The 19766-nt window shown below is 44.5% G+C and overlaps 1 protein-coding gene across 6 annotated transcripts in view; it reads left to right on the top strand.

Moving 5' to 3' along the window:
* Nucleotides 1–419: 419 nt before the first annotated feature.
* Irag1 (inositol 1,4,5-triphosphate receptor associated 1) overlaps nucleotides 420–19766 on the top strand; it is a 106876-nt gene continuing 87529 nt past the window's right edge. For 2 of the 6 annotated variants that reach the window (XM_070035317.1, XM_070035311.1), the window contains exon 1: nucleotides 499–572. The gene's annotated coding sequence lies outside the window, so the exon portion shown is untranslated. The other 4 variants (XM_070035316.1, XM_070035309.1, XM_070035307.1 and 1 more) reach the window with 4 other exon arrangements.

Raw genomic sequence — 19766 nt, 5'->3', positions numbered from 1 at the left:
GCAATGCTCACTCTCCAATCCCTGGGACAGGAAATATTCCTGGCATGTAGCCAGGCTCTCATGTAGGCTCCCATGCTTGCTGAAGATTTTAGGGTGGGAGGCGGATCTGCAGAGTCCCCTTCATCCCTCTGGCTAGGATAGTGTTCAGTGGCATAAATGGCCCATGGGCACTGCCATATACTTTGGGGAAGTTGTGGGAGGGGCCATGGATAAGTTGTCTCTCAGGCCCACCCAGTCTGCCCTGAGCTCTGAGGCCCACTGCTGGGCTTCTTCTGCCTTTTACGCCCCCAGAACCCAGTTGCAGGGGGCCCTGGAGGCATTCTGGCTCCAAGAACCAGCCCCTCTCAGGGGAGGAGGGTGGCCAGGACTCTGCAGCCAGAGGCTTCTCAGCTCAGAGCTCCAGAGCCAGATGTAACATTGACCTTAAATGGTAAAAGCTCCCCAGAGTGAAGAGAGGCTGGCCAGAGGAGGAAAGGGGAATAACTCAGTTTTAGGTAAGTCCTCTGCAATAGCCTAGAATAACCTGCTTCTTCAGCCTGGAGGGAAGCAGAGGGAAGGAAGCCTTCTTAAAGGTACAGGGTGCTGGGATGGGGGCGCTGAACTCTTAACGTTCAGGGGAGTTGGCTTGATGGGGTGGCATTTCAGCCGAATATTTTTTTTATTCTTGCTATCTTAAGTTGCAAATCAGAAGCGAAACTTTCCAGTCTTAACTTCAGGAAATTCTCCTTTCTTGCTCCTTGTTTGAAAATGTGCATTCATTGGGGTTTCTCACTGGAGATCTCAACCTCTAACTTTTGGTGGGGGGGGGCTTCTGTGGCAGAAGAGGGGTCCTGAGGCTATGCAACCTAACCAGGAGTGAATTTCTCCTCTCTATGTTTCCTGTTTCTCCCCTCTGCCTGCCCTGTACCCGTCTGCTTGTGAACTCTATACTGGTAATTGCCTGTCTTCATCCTTGCCCCTGCCCCTGTGTCTGTGTCTCACCCTTCTGGCCTGGGCGCTGGTCATAACCCCTATTTCAATCTCTGCTCCAACTTTTCTTTCTGTCCAAGCTTCCTCCACTTCTTTGCACTTTTGATAGTCTTCAAGGGGGATACATGTGCCGCCTTGGGTGCGCCAGCCCTGCTCCTGTCCAGGGGCTCATGTTGAAGTGATTCTCAATGGCTGAGCTATTCAGACTGGCTTTCTCCAAAGAGAAGCAGTGGGAACCCAAGGCTGAAGAGAGGCCCAGCTGCCCGGCTCCATCCTGCACAGTAAACAGTTGTAAAAGCTGGAGAGGCTCTGCAGTTTGTATAAACAGCAATGGGGCTGGGACCCCTGGTGCTCCCACCTCCCTCCCAGCAGCAGCAGCTGCTGATCTCCTAACACACTTCAGGCAGCTTTCTGGGTTCATGAAAATCCAGCAGCAGGGGCTGCTCTGGGCTGTGTCTTCTTCAGGGAGAAGCTACCCAGGACTGTCAGACAGGGGGCAGGAGAGAGGCAGCCACCCCCATCCGAAGGTGATACATGCCTGTGAGGCAGGTGGCTTCACTTACTTGTAACCCCAATACTTACATGATGGGAGGAAAGTCAGGTGAAGGGACCTGCCTAAGGTCATACCACCAAGGATAGAGCTAGGGCTTGTTCTAGGTCTGAGTGACCATGACCCTGGCTCCTGCCTTTTCAAACTGCTGGGAGTGCCTCCCATGGTGACTTGTGATTTTTAATCTGTCAGAGCAAACAGTGGTGCTTGTGTTTGTTTGTGAGGGTTGTATATCCATGTGTGTCAGGGGTGGCTGTTTATATTCATAACAGATAGCCCTTTTCGTATGCCTGATGGTATATGAAACCTTCTCACATGCTGCTAAGATTGCCTGGGAAAGATAACTCGATCCATTATGCCCATAAGCATATTGTCTAGAGTGGTGGAGAGAGAAAATACATAGTTCTTATGATGTGCTAACCACTGTTCTAAGCTCTTCTTGTGCCATAATTCATGACTCCTGGGTCACGGTTTCTTATTACCATCCTTGTCGTATAGCACAGAGAGAACACGCAGCTGCATTGATCTCAGGGCCTCTCTCTGGAGACTCATGTCTGCTCACTTCTGCTTGGTCCCATCTCTGAGCGGAGGGTGGGAGAAACACAGACTCTCCCAACATACTACATGTGGAGCTGCCTGTCACCTGTGGCGTCCTGTGTCCCTACAGCAGGGCTTGCAAGGCTGTAGCTGTACCTCAGTCTATAGGTGATGACATTGGCTGTTCAATGACTTGTCCAAGCATACCTCGCCATCGAGGGATGAAGCAATGGATTTAAATAGTATCTTGGGTTCCCTAGGGGCCCAGGGGGCTCATAGTTTGGGGGGTAAGAAGCTCTGTGAGTCTAAGAGAGGAAAATAGATTCCTTAGAGGATGGGCTATGCTGTATGGCGCAGGTTCTTAGAGGTCCAAACAGCCCCCATCTCCTCCTCAAAGCCTTTTGTGATGGTGTGGATGGATGTACTCATACCTTTCCTGGGAAAAGGGGGAATGGAGCACTGCAAGACAGAGTTCCCACTTTGTATAGGAATGCAGAATGATGCTGGGTGTCTTGTAAGTGCTCTGGATCAATTCTTTTTCTGGGGGTAGGTGGTGTTACTGGGGTTAGGGCCTTGTGTTGTTGCTTAGCTTTTTTCACTTAAGGCTAGTGCTGTCTATCTCTTAAGCCACTCCAATTGGAGTCTCTTGAATTTGTGTGTCTGGGGTTGATTGTGAACCTTGATTCTCAGATCTCAGTATCCTGAGTTGCTAGGATAAAGGTGTAAGCCTTCAGTGTCCAGCAGGATCAATTCTTTTTGGGTAAATAATTGGACTGGATGCTCCCAAAGTGTATCCTGGCTAAATAGGTAGAGTTTATTAAGCACATGTTCCTGATGATTGGTTACTTATGATTAAGTTTGAAAGGATGAAGATGGAGTCTCTAATCACCCACTCCCGATCACCTTTCCTAGGCAGTCTCACGGAGCCATTGGGCTGCTCTTTAGCCACCTTGCTGGGGCTAGACAGCAGAAGGGTTCTATTTGCCACCCAAGAGGGAGCCCAGGCCCAGATGTCTGGGGAGGACAGAGATCACAGCCCCAGACTCTGCACCTGCTAATTGGGAAGGGCAATGGAGAACTGAGTTCTGGCATAGTAAGTAAAAAAGGAAAGAGGGCAGGAAACTGCTATTAATTGGACTCCTACTATCGAGATCTCTTATTTCATTTACTCTATATAGAGTTCAGGATACGATGGTTCAAGGATGCTGGTGGTGAGTAGAGATTCTAGCTCAGGCTGTCTCAATCCAAAGTGGGCTCTTTCTTTCTTTCTTTTTCTTTCTTTTCTTTTTCATTTTTTTTCTTTTTGGCCAGTCATGGGGCCTGAACTCTGGGCCTGGGTGCTGTCCCTCAGCTCTTCAGCTGAAGACTAGTGCTCTACCATTAAAGCCCCAGTGCCACTTCCGGCTTTTTCTGCTTATGTGGTGCTGAGGAATCGAACCCAGGGCCTCATGCACGCAAGGCAGCCCCAAAGTGGGCTCTTTCTATAGTGGCTGTCACTTTGCCTCTAGTCAGTGACTCAGGTCCCAGAAACTGGTCTTTGAGTGTCACCATGCAACTGACTGGAAAATCAAGACCTGTGAAGTCAGACTCAGTTCAGATGGCAGCTCAAGTCAGCCTTACCTGATGAGCCTTTGGACTCAATGCCTTAGCAGAAGCGACCTGTGCTTAGGACCTAATATAGACCCTGCTTTCTCTGTCAGGGCCTTCTGTAAGGGAGACCGAAAGACAGGTTGTCACCAGAAACTCTTCATGGGCATCATCATTTTTTTTTAAAGGTTGCTAAGGCGAGGCTTAATTAGCAAGAACTTCTGAGGAATAGTGCTAACAACCATCCTGTTTTTCCTAAGTAAGTACTCTTTGGCAAGAGATATGTGATTGATTATGCTGTATATTTTTGAAAGTCTTATTTTGGCACTTGGATAGCCTCTGGCTTTAATGACTGTCATGGCTGAAAGAGACACTTTATCAATCAGGCTCCCAGTAAGGAACCAGCCCAGACCAGATGGCTCAAGAGATTTAGCAAATAGACTGTTTACTGCCATGTAGGAGCCCCCAAAGAGATGGCCACGCACCAAAAGGAGAACAGCAGGAAGTCATTATCAGCTGCAGCCAAGGGGCAAAGAGGAAATGGCCTATGAGCTCTGGAACGGGGAACAGGGGATCCCTTTAGGATGAGCCCTAGGTTTGGGGAGCCCAATGCCTACCAGAGACGAAGGGAAAGAGAGTGGAGAGGGATGCCAGTTCCCTTTCCTTGCTGGACAGTGGGACAATTCAGCCATCAAGGGAAGATGGCCAAGTGGGACTATCCGTGGGTGTCACCGGGGTGGGGGTGGGGGAGAGAGGAGCAGAGTGGCTCAGGCTGGAGCAGAGAGAGAGGAAGGAAGAGAAGGCAGAGGAAACTCAGCTCAGATATCTCCACCTTTTTGGATGAGATGCTAAAGTTTCAGTTTTATTCACTAGTTTGCAAACATTTCCGAAAGTCACTTGTAGCCTTAGTAAAAAAAATTAGCATCTTGACCGTGTGTGTGTGTGTGTGTGTGTGTGTGTGTGTGTGTGTGTGTGTGTGTGTGTGTGTGTGTGTGTGTGTGTGTCCTGAGGGTTTGAATTCAGGGTCTGGCTGCTGTCCCTGAGCTTTTTTTTGCTCAAGGCTGGCACTCTACCATTTGAGCTCCACTTCTGGCTTTTTGGTGATTAATTTTAGATAAGAGTCTCACAGACTTTTCTTGGCCTGGCTGACTTCGAACCAGGAACCTCAAATTTCAGCCTTCCAAGTAGCAAGGATTACAGACATGAACCACCAGCACTGTGTTTGAGTCCACATTTTAAAAGCACATGCCTATTTTATGATGGTTGGTTTGGTTCAACTAGGTAAATATATTTCACTAATCAACTTGGATGTATATAAGCTGTGTCATGCATCACCAAAAGCAAATGAATTCACTCGTGCTATGGTAGTACCTCCTTTAGCAGGGTGGAATTCCCACTGACTCAGGATATCTCATATACTGGATGTGACAGTGACCTTTCCATATAAGGCCACCACTGCCATTCCTCATATTAAGAAAGTTTACTTGTTCTTATTTTCAAATTAAAAATGGTAGGATGCCAATGGCTCATGCCTCTAATCCTAGCCACTCAGGAGGCTAAAATCTAAGGATTGTGATTTGAAGCCATCCTGGTCAGTAAAGTCTGTGAGATACTTATTGCCAATTAACCAACAAACAGCTGGAAGTACAATTGTGGCTCAAGTAGTAGAGTGCTAGACTTGAGCAAAAAAGCTCACTGTCTAGGTCCTGAGTTTAAGTCCCAGTATGGGTACAAAATAAATAAAATAAAACAATAAAAAGAGATAGGAGTTTCCAATTTTTTTCTACTGGACCATCTTGTATTCTTGGACATGTAAACCACAGTATAAGGACTGTCACTCTAGGGCACAGGCCCAACTTGGCCACGTTCTGGTAGCTTTTAATCTCTGTCTAAGTTCTTGGGAGAAAGATCTGGGCCTTGCATAGGCTCCATAGGTCAATTCAGAATCATAGGAAGTCATCCCATGTACACAAAGGTTTCTCAAGAAGAGGGAATTGATAACAAAGCAATGTCTTTAGTGAGGTGTGGCAGTTCATACTAGTAATTCTAACTACTTGAGAGGTAGCAATTGGGAAGATTTCAGTTGCAGGCCAGATTGGGCAAAAAAGATTCATAAGAAATCTGAGAATGGTGATGAGCATTTATTGTCCCAGCTACAGCAGGAAGCATTTAGGAGGATTGTGGCTCAAGCCAATCCAGGCCAAAAACGAGACCATTTTTCAAAAATAACCAGAGCAAAAATGGCTGAAGTTTTGGCTCAAGCAGTAAGACTGCTTGCCTAGCAAGCACAAAAACTCCAATTTCAAATCACAATACTGCCAAAATATTAAATGAATGTCTTTAAAGGAGTCATTACCTGTTCATGAAAATGGCCTTTTTGTCTCCTGTTTCTGAGGATCTCAGACCATCAAATCTCCTCTCCTCTGCATACACATGGAGAATTTCTTGGGTTACTTACACAGACAACTCATCATATTTATTGTGGGTTGATTCACCTTTTAGTATATTCAAGGACAGACTTACATTTTAGCTATTGTCTCTGTGTATGGCCAACATTCCCAACAGGTCTGGGGATTACAGGACATCCCCTAAATTGGAGTCAGACAGCTTCTCAGGTCCACTAAGCAGAATAGAGGATAATGAGAGTGGTTGGTGATAAGCCTCCAGGATCCAGCATCATAGACACAGAACCAGTGGCAAGTTGTTCCCTATGACCATAGCTACAGTGTAGAAAGCAGAAACATTGTCTAGGCACCCAAACAGAAAAGGCTCTGCTTCCTTGTCAGAGCCTGGAGGGAAAGATTCCATTTGCTGAAACCTCCATGTTTCAATGGCAAGAGTAACAGTAGGTATTTACTGAGTATCTGCTAAATACTGTGTTAAGTGATGTATTAGCTCATATTTTTGCAGCATCTTGTGAGAGAGGAAGTAATCTCAGTTTTGTGAGGCTGAGTCATTCACTCAGGATGACACAGTTGGAAAGTGGTAGAACCAAAGTCATCTTGCCCTTAGTATAAAGTGCATGCAGCCCATCAAGAGACAAACATTCACACGGGAAAGATGATGAGGCCAAGAGACAGGAGAGACAGGGCCAGCAAGATTTCAAAACCCTAAGTTCATCATGAGTTTACAGAGAGGTATTAAAGGAAGCTAGATCCTGGCAAATTTATACAAGGTTTTTGATGGATAGTGAGTGAATGAATGAATATGTGCATGGACAAATGAATGCACAAATGAATGACTAAATGAACCCTCCCAGGTTTGAAGGCAGTGAAATTCCATCCATGGTGCCACTTCCTGAGCTGAAATGAAGAAAGCATAGAAGTAGCAACCCCAAGTTTTGGCCTGGCTCTGTCTCCAACACATGTTGTGGCCCTGAGCAAATAAGTTCCTTCCTGAGGCCTGGGTTTCCTCAAACCATTCATTCCATAAGGCCAAGGATTTCATCTCACAGTCACACAGTATAGGCCATCCCAAAGCAGTATTTGTGGCAGGTATGGTGTCTGTGACAAGAGGGCCTGTAAGTTGTGTTAGATGAGACAGCTGTCACTGTTCATCCTCAGAAAGTCCTGGCAGTGCCTTTGGGGACAGCTGGACTGGCATCAGGTCCAAAGTAAATGCAAGGCTGTGTTTTGAAGGAAACATTAACTGCTGAAGGGACTGCTTATTCATTGTTTTGTTAGCAAGGCACTTGACTCATGCTGTAGACAGCCATTGCTCAGATGAGAACGGATGCTTTTGTTTTTGTCGCTAAGAAAAGCAGTTGTCAGATCCCTGGATCCCCTTCTTTCATGCTATATATAGGACCAGCTATGTTGGGGGCAGATGAGTGTGCCTGTGCGTATCATTCCTTCCAACGAGCTGAGCTCCAGTATGGATGGCTCTGCAATAAGCAATGTTTCCAGATGTCAGTCTTATCCATATAACCACACCCATTGCCCCACTAGCATTTCTGTAGGCTCCAGGCACTTGCCTTCATAGATACCTCCCTCTGTAAGAAAATATTAAGAATTTTAATTTTAAGGCTATACTAGAGAAAAAGAAATGTATACTAGCATTGCCTATTCAAATATTTTCTTTGACCTAAGTTTATTTTCTTCTGAATTTGGAATGGAAGTACTTTCTTGGGCCCTCATTCTAGTCCTACTTCACCTAAATGACCTCATTGCCCACAGCATGGGCTGATGATGCAGCACCAGCATCTCCTGGAAGCAGATTAGACATGCAGAATCCTGACCTCACACTCTGAGCCTAAACCAGCCTCCAAGTGACCATCTGTACATGACAGCTGAGATACCCCACTTGAGCATGGTTCCCGAGGACACTGGGACTAGCTGGATCACACACAGATCCTGGGGATCTCTCATGATTCCTCAAATCCTGACAGAAAATCTTTTATGGAGGAAATATCCAGCATTATATAGTTAGAGAAGGGACTGGAATTCCAGATGGCCCTGGACACCCTTTTCTTCCCTTCACATGCCAATGTGCTCCCTGCTCCCTTGCCCCCAGTGGAAGAGTGATTAGGGGAAGGGGAAGGAGGACTTAATTCTCTCCTGAGTTAATTCTCTTAGATTTTTTTTTCTAGGAGGTGTTACCTCTCAGTGTCTAGGCTCAGAGGTGACAATCTATGGGTCAGAGCTAGTGAGAGGGTTCCAAGCTACTACTCCTAGAACTATTGTTCACTCACCCCTTAGGACACCATCTAATCTAAAGGGATTGGGGACATCTTAGTCTTATGTTTTGCAGTGGACCCTTTGAGATATCTTGAAAAACTTTGGTCATCACCAACAACCCAACAACAATAGAAGGTTAGAAGACATTATTTCCTGTGTCTTCTCAGAGACCTACTGAATGTTTGCCTCCTAAAGTCTCTGAGATATCCTGTACTTCATGCTGTTATCTCCAAATGTAGGGACATATAATATCTTACTTCTCAGAGCTCTTCATGGCATTATTAGAACAAGCCTTGGGAAAAGCTAGCTAGGGACATTTGTGCTTAAATAGGGGATATGTTTCATAGCCTCTTGAAGAACCACCAAGGAAGGATCTAAATGGGCCAAGTCAACCCAGAAGGCTTCTTCCTGGAAGAGATACCAGGGGCTTGAGTTGGGGAAGTGTAAGAATTAGTGGTCTCAAGGCCTTGCTTGTTTATGCACTACTCTGCTACTAAGTCATTGCACTTCATTGCCTTACCTGCAAGATAGAATCTATGTCATAGGAAGTGAGGAGCTTGAGGAAGTCTTCCTAGCCAAAGCCTTATACCCACAGGATGTCTTTGGTGCTAAGGGGATGTTGTTATTATTGCTAATTGTCTTGTTTGCTTGTTTTCTTCTTTACAAGCTCCTGATTCCATGTAGGTCCAGGATTCTAAGACTGGAAGCTCCTAACAAGCAGGGTGGACACAATGCCACATTATCAGTCTGGAACTCATGTGCCTCTTTCTACTTCAAAGAGATCAGGGGCTCTCCCATTCAAAGACTGGCTTCCAACTAAGAAGGGAAAAGAACCTTATTAGGCTGAGCTAAAAGACAGGAAGAAATTCAGAACACTGAGGCTGAGCTTGTGGCCCATGTTCAGATTTGCCTTTAAAACCATATGAAGAGGAAATATTAACTCAAGATTCGAGAAAGTGATAAAAGACCCAGAAGTACAGGTTAGTCTTCTTGATGTGGGCTAGAATCTACCCCAGAAAAAAAGATGTATTATAAATGAAGTGATGGCTAGTAGAATATAAGTAGGAGTCTGTGACAGTACTGACCCTGCAAAGGTCACATCTAAACAACAATGGATCTGAGAATAAATTCCAGAAGATGATTAGTTTTAAATGCCCTTGAGCAGAGAGAGAATTCAAGAGAGGGTCTCTTGGTAGTGTGAAAAAGATACAGGGATGCCATGTCAGTCTTGGCTGGACCTCTGATAGCTGTGTGATTGTCCTAAGTCACTTTACTCCACTGCATCTCAGCATCTACACCTGAAAAACATAGAACGGCATCTACCTGGCAATACTGATCGTTGCAAGGGTAAATCTAATCTTGAATGTGAAATAGTGCAGGCAATGGAGGCTCTAAGCAGAGTTAGTGTGCAAAACTAGAAACAGCTTTCTAGGATGGCTATCACAATAAAATAGTTCCCTTTCACCATGCACCTGTGGCTTATGTCTACAATCCTACCTGCTCAGGAGGATGAGACCTGAGGTTTCAGTTCGAGGCCAGTCCAGACAGGAAAGTCCATGAGCCTCTTATTTCCAATAAACTACTCAAAAAAGCTGGAAGTAGAGCTGTGGCTCAAGTGGTTTGAGTACTAGCCTTGAGAAAAAGTGGCTCAGGGACAGTACTTAGGCTCTGAGTTCCAGTTCCAGGATCGGAACACACAAAATGCTTGCTCTCAAAAGCCAGTCATTTTCCCCAGGATGGGAAGGGTTGGTTCTCTTTCTCTGTATCACTCCTGCCTTTGAGCATTCCTAATCTCCACCCCCTCAAGGAACTGGGAATCTTGACTAGTGGGGGTGGAGGCCCTTCGCAGGGGAGTGGCCATTCAAAAGCATCTCACTGCAAATAAATTATTGAGTACCTCAACTTATCCCCTCAGCTCTTGGGCAAGTGTTGCAGAAGAACAGAGAAGAGGGAAGAAAGGGACAATGTTCTGTCCACACACAGGACATACCCAGCACTGAAGTATACTTATAAGGACTAGTCTTCATGATCATAACATTTCCAGGGATCCCAAAATAATTTTCAGAGTGAAAGACAGCCCCGTGGCAATGTCTCCCTTTGACAAGAGCATCATGAGGCCAGAGGCATGGGGCTGCCCAGGATTCTGCTTCCATTTTCAGCTTTGGGAATTAAATCACAGGTTGGTGAAGGGGCCATGTTTGCCCTTTTAAATCCTATGTTGGGTTAAAAGCCTTCAACTTGGTCACAGCAAGATGCAGGCATGAATCTTGATGCAGAGTAGAGAGGGAATGAGCAGGCAGGAGCAGGAGGGTTAACAGTGGCCAAGATTGAAATTGGGCCTGACATAAGGCATGCTGGGTAAATGGGGACATTTTAGAAATGTCTACCTTCCCAGGGGACTGGCCCAGCTCAGGATGGATGGCAATCTTAGATGTTCTGATGACTATTTTTGGAGTCTGAATCACATTAATTCATGACTTCTCCATATGGTGGGCAGCCAAGGAGACCTTTAGAAGCCCAAGGGCTGCTTCTGGGCCCAGTGCTAATGCAGCCTGCCCAGATTCTGCACACGAGTAACTACACTCTTTCTGCCCAAGGTTGCTATGCATTTCCTGTTTGTGTGTGATACCCAGCTTACAGAGCCCCCAAAGATTCCAAAGAGAATCTTTCATGAGCTAATAGAAAAAAAATGAATTTCTAATCTTAGGATGTGACTCACAGATTTCAGGAATATTCTGAAGCTTGGACTCTGGTTAAATCTGGAATTAGAAGACAGAATAAGAAATATCCACAATCTTCCCCAGCCTTCTCTCTCCTGAAGATGGCTGATTGGTGGAGATTAAAGTCACTTTTCCTACTGAGCTGAAATTCCCTTTCACGTACTGGTCCGTAGCGAAAGAGCTATAAGACGGGGCACATGTGTTACCCTTACTGGGGCACATCTAGAGGACTAAAAGGGCAGTGAAACAGAATGTGTTCTGGAAAGTTTCCAGCTGAAAGCCCAGAGGAGCTTGCATGTATGTAGTAGCTCATGGATCTCTCCATTCCCACAGTCAGGCCTTACTGCTAAGGGACAAACAGGCTGGAAACAATTCCTATCCTTATTTCACAGAGACTTCAGGGTAAGACCCACAAGATGGCATTTCTGCTTTTGCCCATGTGTATAAAAATGCAACAACTATTCGGTGTCTTTTTTTTTGGGGGGGGGTCTGGTCATGGGGCCTGAACTCTGGACCTGGGCACTGTCCCTCAGCTCTTCAGCTCAAGACTAGCGCTCTACCACTTGAGCCACAGCGCCACTTCTGGCTTTTTTCTTATATGGTGCTGAGGAATTGAACCCAGGGCCTCATGCATGCAAGACAAGTGCTCTACCACTGAGCCACCTTCCCAGCCCTCGGGTGTCTTTACTAGCAGAATTTCAAATGTCTCAGATGAGAAATGGTGCATCCTAGAAACATGATTTTGCTTGGCACCGGTGGCTCACACCTGTAATCCTAGCTGCTCAGGAGGCTGAGATCTGAGGCTCACGGTTTGAAGCCAGCCCAGGCAGGAAAGTCCATGAGCCTTGAATTTCCAATTAACCACCAGTAAACTGGAAGTGGCACTGAAGCTTAAAGTAGTAGAGCACTAGCCTTGGACAGCACCCAGGCTGAGTTCAAGCCCCACAATTGACAAAAAACAAAAAGATTCTACTCTGTGGCCTGCTGAATGTGTTTGTGTGTGTATGTGTGTGTGTGTGTGTGTGTGTGTGTGTGTGTGTGTGTTATGATATGCATGTATGCACACACATGTATGGACACAGGATAAACTTGTGAACTTCCAGTATAGAATCCACTGGATTTTAGTATATTCAAAATTACACAGTCATCACCACTATCTAACTAGAATTTCTGCATGGCAGCTCACATTGTCCATGCTTGTCCTTGGGTATTTCCTGCTCTGTTTCTTGGCTCTGAGCTGAATGTCTCCATCTGCCAAGCTCGTGATGGTCCACAGAGCTCAGCATTTGAGAGTGCTTGCTGAATATTTGCTTGAAGGAAGAATGGAGATATGGTGTGCACCTGTACCACCGTCAGCTTGTCTTTCTTTCTTTCTTTTTTTGAGTCTTGTCTCCTTGTGTCCATGTGTCTGTCTCTCAAAGCCCACATTTTGTTACTTCTGCTCTTACTATTTCTTCTCTTTGTCCTGTTCTTGATCACTTCTCAAATACCCCATCCTAGGCATGAATGTCCTCTCTTTTTCTCATCCATTTTCCTTGTATTATATATTCACAGGGAATTAGAGGTAAATTCATCTAGCTTAATTTCCACCTTTGTGTTTGAGAAAAATTGTGCCTACGGAGCTCACAACATGGTGAGGGCTAAAACTAGTATGCTCTCTCTCTCTGTCTCTGTCTCTCTGTCTCTCTCTCTCTGTCTGTCTCTCTCTCTCTCTCTCTCACACACACACACATTAATATACAATACACATAGTATACAACTCAACCACTTTAAGTGTAGAATCCACTTATGTTTGGTACATTCAGAGAATTATGTAGCCATCACCACTATCTATTTCTAGAACATTCCATCACCCTAAAAGAAATGCCATGCCTATTAACAGCCACTCCTTGTTCTATCCTAAGCAGCAGCCAATTCACTTTCTGTCTATAGGTTATCACCTTCTACTCTGGTCATTTCACATGCCTCAAACATGTAGTATTTCTTTGCCTGCCTTCCTTCCTTCCTTCCTTCCTTCCTTCCTTCCTTCCTTCCTTCCTTCCTTCCTTCCTTCCTTCCTTCCTTCCTTCCTTCCTGCTTGCCTGGCTGCCTCTCTCTCTCCTCTCTTCCCTCCCTCCCTCCCTCCCTCCCTCCCTCCCTCCCTCCCTCCCTTCCTTCCTTCCTTCCTTCCTTCCTTCCTTCCTTCCTTTCTTTCTTTCTTTCTTTCTTTCTTTCTTTCTTTCTTTTCTTTCTTTTTCTCTCTCTCTGTCTCTGTCTCTCTCTGTGTGTCTCTGTCTCTCTCTCTCTCTTTTGCCAGTCCTGAGGCTTGAATTCAGGGCCCAGACACTGTCCCTGAGCTTCTTTTGCTCAAGACTAGCACTCTACTACTTGAGCACAGTGCCACTCACAGCTTTTTTTTTTAATGTGGTACTGAGGAATTGAACCCAGGACTTCATGTATGCTAGGCACGCATTCTACCACTAAGCCACATTCCCAGCCTCAGCATGTGGTATTTTTGTGCCTGACTTCTTTCACTTCATCTATTGTTTTGGAGAATTGGTCTTTCATTTATTTCACATTTTAATATGCATTAGTACTTAATTTATGTTTGAGTAATATTCCATTTTATCAATATACTGCATTTTGTATGCTACATTTTGTTTACCTGTTAGACATTTAGTTTGTGTCCACATTTTGATTATTATGAAAAATTCTGCTATGAACATTATATATGTGGGTTGTGTGTGGACATTAGTTTTATTTCTCCTGAGAATACAACTATGAGTAGAAGTAGTAGATCAATATATCTGTTTAGCCATTTTTCTATTCTTTCTTTCTTTTTCTTTTCTTACTTTTTATATTTGTGCAGATACTGGGACTTGAACTCAGGGCCTCTTGCTTTTTTCCTCTTCATGATTTTTATATACAAGATCAAATCATCTACCAAAATGTTTTTACTTCTTCAAAGACAGAATCCTTGAAGCCAAGTCCCAAGCATTTTCATTTTATTGAAAAGATCCTAAAAGGAACGTTAGGGTTGGGATAGAAATTAAAACACTAAAGCAATTATTTCCCAAATTTTATTCGTCTCAGTATTAAAGATTAGGTGTGTGAAACAAATTGGAGTTTAAATCTGATAGAGATGAGAAAGTCTATCAATTGTATTTATTTGTTAGGGCTTTCACAGCAAAATACAAGACAGGTGGCTTAAGCCACAGAAATGTATTTTCTAATAGCTCTGGAGAAGGCCAAGATCAAAATGTCAAATGTCAACATGTTTGATTTCCCTGTTTCTTCTTCTTCCTCTAGTATTGGAAATTGAACTCAGACTCTTGTGCTTGGTAGACAAGGGATCTGCCACTTGGGTCACCTTTCCCAGTACTTTTTTTGTTTGTTTGTTTTTCAGATAGAGTGTTACACTTTTATCTTCATCTTCCTAAGTCAGGTTCCTCACTAGCTAGAATTTTCAGGTATGTACCATTACACTTGGCCCTGGTTTCATTTCTTCAGTGGCTGTCTTCTTCCACATTCTTACATGGTCCTTTGTGCGCATGCATCCGTGGTGTCTCTTGTCCAGATTTCCTCTGCTTATAAGGACAGCAGTGAGATTGGATCAGGGCCCACCCTAATAGCCTCTTCTTAACTTAATCACCTCTTTAAAGGCCCTATCTCCAAATACAGTCATATTCTGAAGTACTAAGGGTTAGGGTTTCAGCATAAGAATTTAGGGGGAGAGAATTCAGCCCATAACAATGGCCTCATGGTTTTCCTCTAATAGATCTGATCTCTGGTTAACTGTAACATTTGGGATGAAACACATCCCCTGCAACCACCAAGAGACAGGGATTGTAGAAAGCACTGCTTTTCATCTCTGAGCTAACAGGTCCTGGGCACAGTTTTGGTTTTGAATTTTTCTGAAGCTTATGGTAGTCAGGTCTGTTCAAAAGCCACATCAAGGAGGGTCAATGACTAGCTGTCAGATAAGCTCACAGCTACTGGAACCAGTATTTAAACTGTCTTTTTCAAAACTAATACAAGTTCTCTTCATTTCTCTTCCTCTCTGCCTCTATGTTTCTATCTCTGTCTCTCCCTCTCTTTCTTTGTCTTTCTATACTACTACCATGCCTACTGCAACCACATGGAGAACAGAGCCACCTATAAGCCAGGAAGAAAGACTTCACTAGAAACTAAACTGGCTAGAACAGGGCCAATAAACAAATAAAACAAATAAAAAAGCAAAAGCAGTCCCAAATGGTGATGTGCCTACTTGTATAAAAAGTCCTATGAAGTCTCTAAATGTAAAATCTCACTTTGATTTTGCTACCTGTAGAGCTAAAGGTCAGTTGGAAATTCAAGAAATAGCTGTCCCTTGCTCTACAGCTCCAGCATTGGGCTAAGTAGAAGGTTGCTGGCCTCAATGAGTTATGTCAACAGGAACTGAGATTTGAGATTTCCCTCTGGATCCTGGCACTGGGCGTTGTCTCTCCTCAGCATGGAGTTATGGAATTTGCTCCCTCTTTCCTCTGGTCACTTTTTAGTGGTATTTTTAACTCTCTTGGCCTTTGAGTGGATCTATAGACATCTAGCCACGAGCCCTTTTAGGAAGCAGGCAGGCATAAATCTCTCACAATGAAATCAAGTCAAGCTACAGTACAACTGATTCACCCCCAGATAACCAGGGTCCTGCAGGCTCAGGATTTTGGCTGCCAATGGGGATGCCTACAGAAAGGTGGAGAGGAAGGAGACATTTTAGCTGAAGAGAAGGGTGAATTGCTTGTTTGGATCTTCATCTTGCCTCAAGGGGGAGTTCAGTGCTTCCATTTCAGTACCAGTTTTCCACATGGGTGACTTCTTCATCTTTGGAAGATATGCTTCAGAGTTAGTGTTTTCCTGAAACCTCAAGAAATCCAGGACTGATGGCACATGCCTGTAATCATAGCAATGTAGAAGGCTGAGCTCTAGAGAATTACTCTTCGAAGCCAGCTGGGCAGAAAAGTCCATGAGACTCCATCGCCAATTAACCAGCAAAAAACTAGGCTGGAGGCATGGTTCAAGTGGTAGAGCATCCACAAGCCAGCAACCCATACAACTGCAAGGCCATCATTTCAAACATAAGAACCTAAAAAAAAAAAAAAAAAAAAAAGAGACGGGATTTCCATACTTGCTGGGGAGAACTACAGTGTGTGTCTTCAAAAACAGAGGCATAGAAGAAGCAAAAATCTATGCCAGGCTGTCTGTTGTCAGCCTGCTGCATGGGCTCACCAGGAACTGGAAAGGCCAGTTCTCTGACTAGCATACCAGGGAGTCCAAAGTCTGAAAATCATTGTATAGAAGCTGAAAGCCAACCCCAGAGAGGGGCATAATAGGCCAAGGTCAGAGTGCTTTTTCCACAAGGTATTTACTTTGCTCAGAAAATGTGAATTCATTGGTAGTTGAAACTAAACAAAATGTAAATCTGCCGAGAAAAAAAAATCAATTGGTTCATTTATTGAACACGGGTGGACAAAATTAATCACCGTAAAGATCCTAGGAGTTGTTGGACCAGTTGGACCATCCTTGACTGGGAATGGAAATCCACTAATTCTGTGTGTGTGTGTGTGTGTGTGTGTGTGTGTGTGCGCGCGCGCGCGCGCACACGTGCGCGTGTGCCCGCACGCGTGCCCGCTCTCAAACTGGTCACTGTCCCTTAGCTTTTGTGCTGCTTGGGCTGGCTTTAAACCTCAGATCTCAGATCTCAGCCTCCTGAGTAGCTAAGATTATGGCCATGAGCCATTGGTGCTTGGTGGAAATCCCCTGTCCATTAGGAAACACCATCCAACTTCAAGGGCCAGGATGCTGGGATTGCATGGTGGGAAATGATGAGACTAGTTTACTAAGGCCAGTACCCACTTTGCCACAGGTATATGTGGAACATAACTATTGGGAACACTTCAGATCCATGAAAACCTCTTTTCAATTCTTCTTCCCCAATTTCCCCACCCCTGGCCCTCCAGAAGACGTGCCAATCTTTCCTTCTAGAGATGTATGCTTTTATTATTCACTTCAAACTCTGCTTTAATTATACATCAATAGTTATGGATATAAAGATGACCAACACTGGATTTTGGAGCGTGAGGAGCAGTATGCCATGAAAACGTTTCAAGTCATAGCCAGATAGGGAACACCAATCTAAAAAATAATTGCAACCATGTTATATCAGGGTTGGCCAACTTTTCTGAAACAAAACAAAATAAAACATAAATATGTTTGTTTGATGGATTTGCCTGGGCTACTAAAGTGTCATTGTCATGTGAAAATAGCCATTGGCAATACACAAATGAATGGTTTTGGTTATATTCCATTAACACTTTATTTGAAATTTAGTCTATAGGTTGTATTTGGCTGGCAAACCATGATTTCTTAAATTCCGTGTTAGATGAATTCATAACGACATAGGAATAATAATAATGATAATAATAATAATAGCTACCATTATGATGGTTGCCTTGTGTAGGCCTATATTACATAATTTTCATACTTGTTTCTTTTTCTTTCTTTCTTTTTTTTTTTTTCGGTTGTGGGACCTGAACTCTGAGCATGGGTGCTGTCCCTCAGCTCTTCAGCTCAAGGCTAGCGCTGTACCATTTGAGCCACAGCACCAGTTCCAGCTTTTTCTGTTTATGTGGTGCTGAGGAACCAAACCCAAGGCTCATGCATATAAGGCAAACGCTCTACCACTGAGCCACCTTCCCAGCCACTTGTTGCTTTTAAAAAAAATCACAGTTTGTAAGGACATAAGTCACAAAGCTAGAAAGTAGCAAATAGAAGGTTAAAATCTATGTTTCCAGCTAAACAGTTCAAAACACCAAGAAAGCAATGGAGGCAGAGCAGATTAGTCCCCCAAAGAAGCCTGAAGCAGCTCCTATAGGAAAAGAGTTTTCTGTGATGGAGATTAGTGAGGGAGATGGCCAAGGCAGGAGCAGCACTGAGGTCTGACATGCAGAACATTCTGGAAACTGGGGCATTAAGTAATGAGGGTATATTGGTACTAGTGGCTAGAGGAAGTGAGAGGCTGTCAGGCTCAGAGGAGAAATTCTCACATGCATGCAGGAACTGGACTTCATCGGTACACCAGAGGTTGACCGGCTCAGGCCTTTGGGACAAGGTGCATCCGTCTCCAAGCGCTGTTGCCATGCAGATTTCCCAACCTATTCTCATATTGAGGTTCAGTACTGAACTGAGGAGGGCCAAGGAACCTGAGTTTTACCAAATACTCCAAATGAGTCTAGAGCAGGGGAAGACACTGTGAGTACAATCACGTTTCCAAAAGGCTATGTGGAACACTGATCACTTCACAGGGAGAACCAGTGTTTCCAGGGCCATTTTTTTTGGGCTAAATATTAGCTCATGGATCTGAGGTGCTCCCAGCAGTGCTCAGAAGAAGGGCCCACAGAATAGCTAGATTTAATTCATGGGGTGATCCAATAACCCCTGTCCAGCACCAGTGATTTCCCAGGGCCTCATGGCTGAGATTGGCTTGGAAAGGAGTCTGTTCCCCTGCCTGCCCTCCCCAGAATTGCCCTTGCAGAACTGGGTCAGGCATCTTCCATACAGCCCTGACTGTAACTCTCTCTCAGAGCTCCCAGAACTGAATTTTAGAGGCAAAGAAAAGCCTATCCTTGGCATAAACTCTAGGATGTTTACTAAACAGTTAACTTCAGTGGAACTCTTATATGTATAACTAGGTGCAGTATACAGACAGAAAAATGTGAACCTGATTGTTCAAAACAATACCTCTCTGTGATGAATTGATGAAAAGCTATACAAACCCCCTCTGGTCCTGAGTCAATATTTCTTAGGTGGTAGTTATTGTGGACATTGTTGATGTTACCGGTGTTTGGTTCTATATCATCCCAAATACCAGCCAGAGGACACTGAACAGAACCTGGGTATGAAGTCAGATGACCTGAGCTCAAACTCCATTTATAGTACATGCCTAGTAACTATGAAGCCTCAAGCTCATTATTTTACCTTTCTGAGCTTCCACTTCCTTGCCTATAAAATGAGGATTTTAATCCCATACAGAGCTGTTGTAAGGACCAGTTAAGACAAAGGATATAGAGTCAGGGAGAGCACTTGGTCTGATAAACATTGGTTCTGTCTTGCTTTTGCCTGGGAATTGCTATCATGCTTCCTTTTCCTTCCATGTGGAAACTCAGCTCCCTTGGAGAGTAATTCTTCGTGGTTTCTTCTTGTCTCATGTCATAAAGGAGCCATAGTTGCACGCACCCATCTAAGTAGTAGGTCACTGATATATAAGCAACTCACAGCCCCTGGAGTGTCTATTGGAAGGAGCTTTTCCTAACTCCACCCTCTATCACTCTGACCCCACCCACTTCTGCCATTTTTGCCAGTCTCTGCTGGAATTGTGTCTAAAGGCTCAGATCCTGCAATGTTTATATATCACCAAGGGGACTGCTTTGTGTACACACAACTGCCCCACAGTTCAGCTTGGGGTAAAGAAAAGACCCTGACTAAGATTCACAGCCGTACCCACTCCACCACTGGCCTTAGTAAGCAAGAGTCCTTCCCACCTGAAACCGTGGAGTCCCCATCTTAAACTTTGGGGCACTGAACTGAGGGCTGGTGGCCTGTTCTGTTGCTACCCTGGGCACATCTCAGGGTCTGCTCTTCTTGGGAGGGTTAGGAGTCAGAGATCTTCTTGCCTTGGTCACCATCAAGAAGCAACAATGTTTGAAAATCACTTGA

Source organism: Dipodomys merriami, unplaced genomic scaffold (genome assembly GCF_024711535.1).
Source record: "Dipodomys merriami isolate MVZ:Mamm:240054 unplaced genomic scaffold, mDipMer1.0.p SCAF_25, whole genome shotgun sequence".
Taxonomy (NCBI): domain Eukaryota; kingdom Metazoa; phylum Chordata; class Mammalia; order Rodentia; family Heteromyidae; genus Dipodomys; species Dipodomys merriami.
Note: the sequence above shows the minus strand (reverse complement) of the source record. Positions and strands in the feature narration are given on the sequence as shown.